This window comes from Nilaparvata lugens, chromosome 9, assembly GCF_014356525.2.
Source record: "Nilaparvata lugens isolate BPH chromosome 9, ASM1435652v1, whole genome shotgun sequence".
NCBI classification, from domain to species: Eukaryota; Metazoa; Arthropoda; class Insecta; order Hemiptera; family Delphacidae; genus Nilaparvata; species Nilaparvata lugens.
Genome location: NC_052512.1, coordinates 37,141,804 through 37,154,572, shown reverse-complemented (window position 1 = coordinate 37,154,572; position 12,769 = coordinate 37,141,804). Strand labels below are relative to the sequence as shown.

Below are 12,769 nucleotides of genomic sequence, written 5' to 3'. Positions count from 1 at the left end.
TTCTAGTTTTTGTCAAGATTCTCACAGTAGGCTACAGAGTGAACGGGCTGCACAATGTCATGCGATAGCACTCAATAAACTTTATAAGTCAACTGGGAAGTTAGCACTAAATATCAGTCACTCATAGCACAGTAGTCCATAGCGAAATGTCCATATCATATGTTACTATAGAACTATAATCTAGATATAGTACCTCTTCAAAACAGTTGTTGACTTCTGGCAACTAAATTAATAATTTTGTCAGGTTGGCATCAAGTTGAGATGGCTTCATTAGGTTGGCACCAAGTTGAAGAACTAATTAAAATGCATTCATCGAGAACAAATTGATTAAGCACTGCTGCTTCAATCAGAGCTATTCCTGAAATATAGATAATTTGTATTTTTCATGAAACAAATTTCTATGAGGGGAATTGCTTCTATCAATTGATCCAATTCTATCAAGACTAATTTTGTATGTATATCCGACAGATCGCGAAAACTGCTTAAACAATTTTGATTAAATTTTAATAATTCAGTATGATATATGGAGGGTATTTTTAAAACTTCAGGAGTGTCCGTTGTGGAATCTATTTGCAAAGGATGAGGAAACTCGGCCAAAATATAACTTGGGCGAAAGAAAGGGGTTATTTATTAGAACGGCCAAATAACTGTTGTTGCTTTTCCTTATGTGAAAACATCTCCCATAGAAGTAAGGCGCTTTTCCCATGAATCAAATATTCTCAAACATTGATTGTTTGTTCTGAAAATATTAGAGAATATGCATAATAGTTCGTTGACTGTCAGTATTCCCCATTAATAGCATCAATGCTCCCCATTAAAACAATGCTGACACATTGATGTGAATCTTACTATAATTTAGTTACATTAGATCAGATGAAGATAATAATGATGATCGCTACTGTTTCAACTTCAATCATGTTTGACATTTTTGCTTTTGATGCCAGCTGTTATTACTATGTGAATGAGCTCTCATTGGATGAAATCATAATCATTGAAGTCAATAATTATACCATAGAGAAACAATAGTGTAAGTAGATATCCCATGGTATAGGGCGTTTACGTCGCAACTTTTACTGTTATCCCAAGCCGATTACTGTCGATTTTTGTTGATTTTTACTGTTTTGACCGGGTAAGAGTGTATGAACGGCACAATATGAGAGACTACCAGCGTCATAACCCTAGTGGAAGAGATCCATAGAAATCGATAGAAAAACTCTATTGATATCAATATATGCTCATGGATATCAATACGTGCTCATGGATATCAATAGAAATCCATGGATACCAATAGAAATCACGGTAAATACAGTCAATGAAATTATATTGATACCACTACAAGTTTAGTGATATCAATAAAAGTTCATGGATACCAATAGAAATCACGGTAAATACAGTCAATGAACTTATATTGATATCACTGCAAGTTTAGTGATATCAATAGAAGCTCATGGATATCAATAGAAATCCATGGATACCAATAGAAATCACGGTAAATACAGTCAATGAACTTATATTGATATCACTACAAGTTTAGTGATATCAATAGGAGTCCATGGATTGCGGTAATTTTAAATGCAGTTTAAAACTGAATATTTTTGACAGATATTCAATTTTCCCGGAATAATGTATTTTTGATGACTGAATCGGGTGTAGAAGAGAATTTCCAGCACTTTTTGTCCCATGTGAAAATCCTGTCAGACGTGCCGTTAACGTGCTACTGACGTTTAAAATTTAAAAAAAAAATTGGTTCATCATGGAAAATTCTGTAAAAATTTATGGACGTTTCTGTTCATATTATCAACCTTGACCTAGAATTTAAATGATTCCATTCAAAATTGGAAAAGTTATAACACTTTTTCAAATTCGATCACAGTTTATGAGGAAAATCATGCAGTATCCGGAATTACTCACACAGACTTTGAAATGATCTTTGGGGTTTCAATTCAAATAATAACAACCTACTATTTTATCGTTTCCAACATTATCTCAGTGTCAAGCACAAATGTCCCCCCATAAAAAATCAATAATCTCCACCTGAAATTAATATCAAATATTTTTATAACAGTCACATTGTCAATAATTTTGAAATTGCCACCATTACTATGGTATCGAATGAAAATATTGATATATTATCAATAATATTGATACTGTGAAATGGAAATATCAAAGTCTTAACAATCGATATATCAAACCAATTCCAACGTTTTTACCAGGGAAAACTGATTTTATAGCATTCAAGAATGTAGAAATCAGGATTGTATTCTACTTTTACTTATTTAAACTATGTAATTTGAATAACGCATTTCCAAACAAAGATGTAGATGACATTTGAGAATATGTAATTATTAATAGTCGATAATCATTATTTATCGATGTATTGATAATATTATATCAACATTTTGGGTTTATCGATGATGCGATGCACGGTGGTGTTGGTGTTTGGTCAATGCATATTGCATTTTGCACCGAAAAAACAGTTTTTGTACTTTGTAGTGAGTTTCGTAGTTTGTAATTTTTGTGATTTTATCCAGGAAATATAGGTAAGTTGAGTGATTTTTTTTATTGATGTACCGTGAAATGAAAGAATAAATTTATTATAGGTCTGAATACCTATATATTTGAATGATAATTTTTCGAAAGACTATTATAGACCACGCATAACATAACCTCATAACTACACAACACTCAATACCAAAGACCTTAAAGATGCAAGGGAAGAACCTTAAAGATATCTCTTTAAGGTCTACGACCTCTACAGGTCGACAAGAGATAGCTTCTACACGTAAAGTTATTCAAGCTATTTTCTATTATTTACTCTCTATTTCGCAATAATTCACGTAATTTTTCTAGTCTTTGCATCCACTTTCCTTCTTTCTTTTGTCTGTCCTATTCCTCTTCCAGTTTCAGGGGCTTCCCATTCAATATCCGTATAAAGACGTAGAGATAGCCCTCTTGACGCAATTTTCCTTTCAACTACCTTCTATTGTCATATTTACCCTGATTTCCGTATATTTCATTTCAAATTTATTTTCCATAGTTATTCGCTTACTCGGCGCATATAATATTTTAATTTGTTATCTATTAAACCGTGTTCTTTCATAAAATTTATTGTTTGATATGGCTTATAAATCTGCATGCACAATATGCCAGGCTGCAATTCCGGCGACTAGAAGCAAACTTGCATGTAGTGATTGTAAAAAACTAAGTCATCCTCAATGTGTTAACATGACCAAGGCAGACGTGGAATGTATTGTCAACGAGGGTCAGATTTGGAGATGCCCACCTTGTTCCAAGTTGAGGAGGCAGAGTATGAGTGCTGTGTCTTCTGCTGAGGATGGCAATGCCAGCATATCACAAGTGATATTTATGCTAGAGGAGGCCAGAGAGGATAGGAAGCGAATGGAGAGGGAATTTAATGCTTCTTTCGAGTTTGCAAACAGTAAGATTGACGACCAGACTAATACAATTACTAATCAAACTTTGAAAATAAATGAGTGCCTTAGATTAATTGAGGACTTGAAAAAAGAGAATGCAAGCCTTAAGAGGAAAGTTTGTGACTTGGAGACACGGCTCGAAGATGCTGAACAGTACACACGCTCCAATACACTTGAAATCTATGGAGTACCAGAGACGAAAAACGAGGATGTGTATGAATCTGTAAAGAGAGTGTGTAATGCTCTTGATGTTAATATAACAAGAGAAAAAATTGACGTCTGCCATCGACTGGGAAAACCTAAGGGAGACAATCGGCCTGCTGGTATTATTGTGAAATTTGTCAGGAGAGAGGACAAGTTCTCGGTGGTGGCGAGGAGAAAGGTTAAGCGTAATTTATCGACGCAGGACCTTGGATTCCAACAGCAGGCAGTAGTCTACATCAACGAGAGTCTAAGTCCGGCGCGGAGAAGAATTTTTGCAGCTGCCAGGGAGGCTAAGAAGAAATATGACTACGCTTATCTGTGGGTGCAGAACGGGAAGATACTAATGAGGAAGGAGCAGGGTAAACCGATTGTGAAAATATCGTCGTTGAGTGATCTCGATAGACTGTGAATTGTTTTTTCTTAATGTTTCAATACTAGAGGAAAATATCAATGACTTTCGTTTATTGCAAAAATTTCGCTTTCGCTATTCGGGTAGAAATAAGGAATGTTTAATTTGTCATTGTTTGTTTTCTCTCCTATATAAAATTGATTTCTCTAGTTGGTCAAACGTTTTATATTACTTATATTATTTGATAATAGTATATCGTAGAGGTTATGAATCCAATTGTGCACATTGGGTCAAGCGATGTGCTCTAGTTGGTTTATCTCAATTTTTGTGTAATGATAACATTTTCAGCATTGGAAAGCATAGTACTGGTGACACAGATTTTATCACTCAGTTCAGAGCTTTATCAAGCTCCGTTATGATTGTGATGGCTATCCCAGTCGAATTGATAACAGATTTTTGTAGCGGTCTATCGTTGTTTATTATCAATCATGTTAGTTTAAACTGTTTTCTTCTATTCATATTATGTTCTGGTGGAGCTGCTTTTGCCAAATTGATTTTCATTTGTTCAAAGGATTCATTTATTTTTCCCCCATTTATATCAAATTTATGGAAAAGAGTGCAATTGTTGATTGATGCTAGTTAATTTAAACTTCAAAGTTAGCGAATGAATAATTCTGAAACGACTCTTTTAAGCTCAATTGATGAAGTGAATGAGTTTTTTGATTCGGATTCTGGTATTTTGTTCTTCCATCAAAACATCCGAAGCCTAAATACTAATTTTGATAACTTCCTTTCATACATTAATAATTTAATAACCAAGCCACATATAATAATTTTAAGTGAAGCCTGGTTGCAGGATATGAATGAATTAAATTTATATAATATTGTCGGATATGAAAGCTTTGCTGCTGCTGGTTCTGTGACGAGGGCGGGCGGTGTTGTGATCTTTGTTCATTCTTCTATTACTGCCACTAAAAAGGATTGTTGCATTGCTGACTGTTACTTTTTTGTAAATACAAGAATTATTTATTTATTGTGTGAGGTTTGTACAGATTTTACCTAGGTGATCGGCATACATTTATTGCCAGTTTTGATAGATTCTTGGCTACCACCAGGAGCTCAGATTTATATTGTCTAGGGGATGTTAACCTAAATGTTAGTGTTTCGAATGTTTATAGTGATTCGTATCTAAATTGTCTCAATGGAAATGGTATGCAGCAGTTAAAAGATATAGGGACGAGGGTAGTGGGGTCATCTTCAACCTGTATTGACCACTTATCATATCGTTCAAATCTTTTTGTCATTGACAAAGTTGCTGTCATTGAAACCCTAATCACGGATCACCGGGCGGTGGCTTGTATTTTGCCTATAGTTATTGAAAAGAGAAGGATTCAGCAGTCTGAATTTAGAAAATTGGACCACAAGCGTTTGAGTACCTTATTAAAATATGAAAATTGGGAACCTGTCTTTGAAGAACCCGAAACTAACAAAGCATTTGATATTTTTTATCAAATCTTAAATAACTGTATTGTAGAATCACAAAAAAATATTAAATACAAACAGAACATAAAAATGTTAAAGCCCTGGATGACTCCTGGTTTGTCCAATGCCATTTATGTAAGAGACAAATTGCATAAGATGCATAAAAATGATCCAAACAATTTGATCCTCAAAAGAAAATTCGTAAATATGAAAGATAAAATAAAAGTATGGGTGAAAGAGGCCAAACTTCTATTTTACTCTTCACAGTTATTCATTCAAAAACATAACCCCCGAGAAAAATGGAAAACAATGAAAACACTTTTGCCAGTAAAAGACAATAATAGAGATACGGATATTGTGTTGCAGGAGAATGGTATTTTAATTGATGACAACCGCCTAGTTTCTGACGTAATGAATAAATACTTTATTGAAATGCCTAAGAATCTTTCTGATTCTTTTCCTGCTTTACCCACCCATATTCAGGCACAATCTTCAGAGTCCTTCAGAATTAAAACTATCCATAAATCTATTTTTTTCAGCCCTGTTACACTTGTTGAACTCAAAACATTTGTTGACTCTCTTTCTACTCGTAAAAGTTCGGGTGACGATGTTGTGACTGCTAGAATCCTTAAAGATAACTTTTCTTCTATTTCTTCAGTTATTTTATATTTGTTTAACTTGTCGTTGGTATCTGGTTGTTTTCCTGAAATACTGAAGTCGGCTACTGTTGTTCCCATCTTCAAAAAAGGAAATAAACTCAGTAAAGAAAACTACATACCCATCTCATTATTACCAGTCATGTCAAAACTATTTGAAAAAATTATAAAACTAGATTACTTTCATTCCTCAATAGCTGCAACTTTTTTTCGGCCTGCCAGTTCGGTTTCAGGGAAAATCTTTGTACAGAAATTGCCTTACAGCATCTTTTGGAATATGTCTATTCAGGATTAAACAGTGGCTTTAGTGGCAAAACAGCGGGAATCTTCCTGGATATTAGTAAAGCATTCGATACAGTTAATCATAGTCTGCTGTTCCGCAAGCTGGAGAGTGCTGGTGTAAGGGGAATTCCACTAGATTGGTTTAAGTCCTTCCTACAGGGTAGGAAACAGTATGTAAGGATCAGAAACGTTGCAAGTGAGGTATTACCCATAACTTGTGGTGTGCCGCAAGGTTCGGTAATTGGCCCTATTCTCTTCTTAATTTTTGTAAATGATTTGTATAATGGTGAATTGAATGGACGGATAACTGCTTTTGCGGACGACACTGCTCTTTCATATAGAAGTAATAAATAACCTTCAAGATTTACATCAGAAAATGCAGTCTGACTTGAACAAAATATCTCTATGTTTTACATGTAACAAACGTAAAATTAATGTAGCCAAAACTAATTATATGATGTTCAGTCTCTCTGGAAGTGCTGACTTGCCTGCTCCACTGCGCTTTCACTCTCCGGTTTGTTCCTATTCTAGCTGTGACTGTCCCAGTATCAGTCCAGCAAAGACTATCAAATATTTGGGTCTTTCACTGGATGAAAATCTTAATTGGAGGCAACAAATTGAAACTCTAAAGAAGTCTTTAAGGTTCTATTTGATGATTTTCCATCGCATCAAATATTTGTTCGATTTTAATGTAATGAAGGAACTTTATTTTTCATTTGTACATTTCAAAATTGAATATGGAATCACATGTTGGGGAAGCTCCTATTACGCTAACCAGGATCCAATTATTAAACTTCAAAAAGCTTTTATAAGATTGATAACGGGCAGTAGGTTTGATGATCATACATTTCCACTGTTCTGTCATCTTTGAATTTTGCCTGTTAGGTTCCTATATGTATTCAAGGTTTTGTCATTGTTCTTCAATATAAGTGGAAATAGAGGTGTGACAATTGATTACTGTCAGCCTGTTACCGCACTTCGACAGACCAGGCGGACTGCGGCTTCCCAAGTCAGATGTCCTAAACCCAATTGCACTCTTTTTCGTAAAACGTTCATTTTCCTGGCACCTAGATTTTATAATGCTTTGCCGCTTGAGGTCAAGAATGCCATTGCTGCATGTAATTGTGGAAATAAGATTAAGAGATTAATTAAAATTTGGCTTTTGTCACTCACTCCCAAAGCTCTAGAGTTTTTGTTCATAATTCTTGTTTAATCCGTCTATTTTTCTTTCCATTCTGTTAACTTTGCATTCTGTTATCTTGCTTTTCTTTTTATTTTTTCTCCTCTTTATTTTTTTTTTTGTATTTTCCCTGCTCTTCTTACCGTTTTTTTTTTGCAACATAAATCAATAAATTAATCTTTTCACACAATTTGAATCTCTATTTTTAATGATTTTCTTCTGCTTTCTCTAATTAGCATCATCTCTTTAATAATAAAATACTAATATCCTATTTTGATTACAGCCCATAAATGTTTTTTTTATCTCTCTTTTTTCTTTTTTTTTTCAGTCCATTCTATTGCTCTAGTAAAATAGTGTATTAGACTCCCTCCAGCGGTCCGTAAGTTGCATCTTACATGCTGGATTGTATTTTTCTCAATAAGTAATATTAAATTTGGTTTGATTCGTTACTATGCAGTTATGTATATTATGAATTTGTTTATTTGTTTCTTTTTTTTTATATGCATGTATTTTACATTTTCTTGTATTGAGCTTATTGAGAATAATAAAAACTTCAACTTAAACTTTAACTTAAACTTTAACTTCTTTGCTTAGTACCGTATTATTTAAGGCATAACTTAATAATAATAAGAAGAAAGCCTCTTGAATTCATCTTTGCTGGAAATAAGATGATTATTATTCTAGGCAGACACATTCCAGGGTTTATGCTGGTACATATAAATTTAAATGTGTAACAAAACTTTTTATCTAGCCTAAGTAGGTAATTGAAGTCACCACAAACTAATCTTTACTCATGTTATTATAATGAACTTAATATCAATAATATATGACTGTGGATTGATAGATTAAAATTAATTCAGTTGTTTTCTACTGGACCGGCAGGCTTTATTTAAACTTTTTCCAGCAAGCAATTGATTCATTTATTTATATTAACAGCTTTATATCTTATTCCAATTTAGAAAAACTATCGGTGTAGTCCTCTCATTTTAGCAATATATATTTTATATAATAAGAAAGAGTGAGACTGTGTGTTTGCAACATGTGTGTTTTTCCAATTTTCTAGTCAAAAAATATTATTTGAAATATGTTTAATTATAAGTAAACTTTTGTTTCATCTCTAATAGGAGCTGTGGTGATGGAATTCTCCAACACAAAAGAAAAAGACATAGAAGCAGTACGGTAATCAAATACTGGCTGAAGTCTCCAGAAACTCGGTTTACCAGCAAAGAGAAATCTAAGTAAGTCTCAATTTTGATTAATTTAAAACAGAATATAAAGTCGAACAATTTTTTTTCATGGGTGATGTCCACATGAGCTCTAGGCTTGTGCTCATCATTATAAGTTAGAAATCATACCAGGTGAGTCATATGTAAGGGAACCTTTCAATAAATTAGAGACTGTTGTTGATATAATACTGTAGCTTCCAGGATATGTTACTGGTCGAATACTCTAACTCTTGACGTACAGTACAACTGAATTTCAACCCCTTCATAAGGGGTTGACTAGGTTCAGAATGTATAATATGGTGACTCAAGAGTTTTAACTGGAAAATTTTAATGTAAACGCCTATTGTGTGGTACATTATTTCAAAGGGCTTTTTGAAACAAGAAACATAACATCAATTAAAATGTACTATGAAACTTGAATCCAAAACGGTGGCTGATTGAAGTTACAGTTTGTAAAGAAATGAGGGGTTATAACTCAAATATTTTTAATGTAAACACCCATTGTGTGATACATCATTATAAAGGCCTTTTTAAAACTAGAAAGATGATATCAATAAAAATCTATGATACTTTTATCCAAAATGGCGGCTGATTGAATTTTATCAATTATTTCTTTAAAAACCATAACTTCAATCAGCTGCCATTTTGGATAATAATAATAATAATATCGAGTGACCTGGCTGGCACAGGTCTGGTGTCAGAGTTTTCAGGTCGCAACTGATCAATTTCAGGGCCTCTGACATGACCTAACGACTGCTTTTTAGGCAGCCGGGACCGACGGCTTAACGTATCCATCCGAAACACGGGAGTGGCCCGAGATAAATATCTTGGCCCGGGCCGGGATTTGAACCCTGGCCTCTGAATCATAAAGCCAGCATCTGATCCACTCGACTACGGCCACTCCTATGGATTTTGGATAAAAGTATCATAGAAGATTTTTATTGATTTCATCTTTCTCGTTTTGAGAAGGCTTTTAAGATAATACACAATGAGTATTTACATTCAAAATCTTTGATTTACAACCCCCAAGTCACCCCCTTATGATGAGTTGAAATTCAGTTGTATGTCAAAAGGTGGAGTATTCGACCAATAACTTATCCTGAAAGTTACAGTATTATATCTACAACAGTCTCCAACTTATTGAAGGGTTGAAGACTGTGATGTTTTGAAAATAAATTCAATTTTAATATAAATTATTGTTCTTTCACCATTTTATTAAAGAAAAAATCTCCATATTGGCCATCCAGACATTTATGGTTTTTTCCCATTGGTGATGCAAAACTAATACAAGCAAATGGCTGATACGAAGTCCAACAGCTGAAAAAAGAAGCTTACATGAAACATTTTTTAAATTTGTCAGCTGTTGAATGATTACAAATGAAAATGAGCTTTCTTCTTGTAATTATAGTGTCCAGCTGTTAGATTGCATTTATATCACTACTTACTAGAAAAAATCCATTTGTCTGAATAGGACTTTATAGTTGAATTCAATTTTTATTCAGTTTTGTGTAAAATTATTGTAAAGTTAGGGTAGAGAATTTACTTCACATTTTATTGTGGTTATTCAAAAGTTTTATAAGATTCATAGTTTTTTAATGTAAAAATAAAGAATTGAAAAGGTTATTTATTCAGAATAATTAAGGTAATCCTTCTCCATCTTTTCACGATAAAATATTGTAAAAATGTATTTTAAAAACGTTATTTTCATGTGAATTTTTGGAAATTTCCATGCAAAAGGAATGACCAAATGTGGGACAAGAAATGTAGAAAAAACCGTTTTATTCATGTTCTTTTCTGAGAGTTCAGTATACATGTTCAGTATAACGTGAAAATGTAGAAACAAAAAAACGTTATTTTCAAGTTTTAGTTTCACGTGAAAAGTTGGAACATTTACACTTTTTTCACGTGAAAAAATGTGATTTTCTCGACTTTTCCACCAGAATATGACGTTATAATGTAAAACTGTGAGGACATAATTTTCACGTGAAAAAAACGCTCTTGTATTATCTTGGACTTCCCTTTCAGGAGAGGGAGAATCATGCATATTTAAATACATTTTTAGGTTAATAAATAAATTTGATAGCAGATTAATTCATGAAATAAGATCCTCATTTTCTAATTTGTAAAGATTGTATACTTTGAACTGTTATTTGTTCTAGAAATGTTCAAACACCGGATCCTGGAGGAAAATGTGAATGCTTCAAAAATTAGATTGAATTGAGGTGCAGTAACATAAACCAGTATGTAGCTCAAAAAATTGCTACTTCAAACAGGAAGAGATTAAAGTATTCTGGAGCACCACAATAAGGACCTTTCTTCATAGATAAATGACATGCATATGAGTTATTTTAATAAACAAACTTCTCACATTATTTATGTCTTAACTTATACATCCCTTAATTTTTCATCAATATGTCAATAGACATCTATTCACTGAATCCAATTCACTTATATTAATTATAGATAATTAAACAGGTATACTCTCTTGTCTAATGCATGTTGCAGCTGGGTTAAAATATTATAATCCTTGCAAATGTTATCTTCATCCTAAGCTGCTCTCCTAGATTCAAAAGAGGATTTTTTCTATAAAGGAGACAGGCTGCTTATAGATGGCTATTGATCTGTATTGATATCAATACAGCTGGTTATGTATTGATATCCATGGCTACCTATTGATGTGTATTGATATCATTAGGTATTTGGGCCAATACATATCCATGGATATGTATTGATTTGTATTGATATCAATAGGTATTTGGGCCAATACACATCAATACATATCCATGGAAATGTATTGATGTGTATTGATATCAATACAGCTGGTTATGTATTGATATCCATGGATATGTATTGATATCAATAGGTATTTGGGCCAATACACATCAATACATATCCATGGAAATGTATTGATGTGTATTGATATCAATACAGCTGGTTATGTATTGATATCCATGGATATGTATTGATATCAATAGGTATTTGGGCCAATACACATCAATACATATCCATGGGAATGTATTGATGTGTATTGATATCAATACAGCTGGTTATGTATTGATATCCATGGATATGTATTGATGTGTATTGATATTAATAGGTATTTGGGCCAATACACATCAATACATATCCATGGATACCTATTGATGTGTATTGGCCCAAATACCTATTGATATCAATACTTTTTTTTTATTGATCTCTATTGATCACTTCCACTAGGGAAAGCTTCACGGGAAAGAACTACGTAGGCTATCGGCTTGAGATAACAGTAAAAGTTGCGACATAAACGCCCTATGCCATGGGATATATACTTATGCTATTGTTTCTCTATGATTATACTAAGAAAGCAATTTCTGTTTGAATATGTGTGTTCGTGGATATATGTATGTCGGATGGATCTTGAAACGGCTCTAACGATTTTCATTAAATCGAGAATATAGTGGGTTTGCGACAAAAAACATTATTTTGGAACAGGTCTCAACTCTGGGAAAATTCGCTGAAGTTCCTTGAGGGAGGATTATTGGTCCCTCAAGTAGCAGTTGATCAGAAAAAAGTTTCCATAATCTGTTGAAAACGTGAGAGAGTGTGTGCAAATGAAAAAGATTACAATAGCTGTAGTTGAGTCAACAAATTTGGTGACCTAATCAATTTGAAACATTATAGTATTCATGGAGCATCTGGAAGAATAGATTCAGAAAGTGACCGGATTATAGCAGAAGAAATTTAGAATCGATCTCTCCAAACATATGGTAGTTGAATGTAATGTTTATTGTGAGGTGATAGAAATGCAACTGATTTCTTAAGCTTCTGTTGTATTGGTTTCTCTGTTGCTCTATGTTGGTATGTAGCCATGGCCTTGAGAGAGCCAGTTACACTGTCTGTTAATTCATTATCCGGACTAAATACCACGAGAACCAATGAGAGAAGCCTTCTATTAAAAAAAACCCTGCTCTGATTCA

The 12,769-nt window shown here is 33.4% G+C and overlaps 1 long non-coding RNA gene across 1 annotated transcript; it reads left to right on the top strand.

Moving 5' to 3' along the window:
• Nucleotides 1–2,457: 2,457 nt before the first annotated feature.
• Nucleotides 2,458–11,185, top strand: LOC120353132. The gene is made up of 3 exons (XR_005572198.1): nt 2,458–2,540; nt 8,712–8,825; nt 10,973–11,185. It is a non-coding gene; the product is annotated as an uncharacterized LOC120353132 (long non-coding RNA).
• The last annotated feature ends 1,584 nt before the right edge of the window (nt 11,186–12,769 follow it).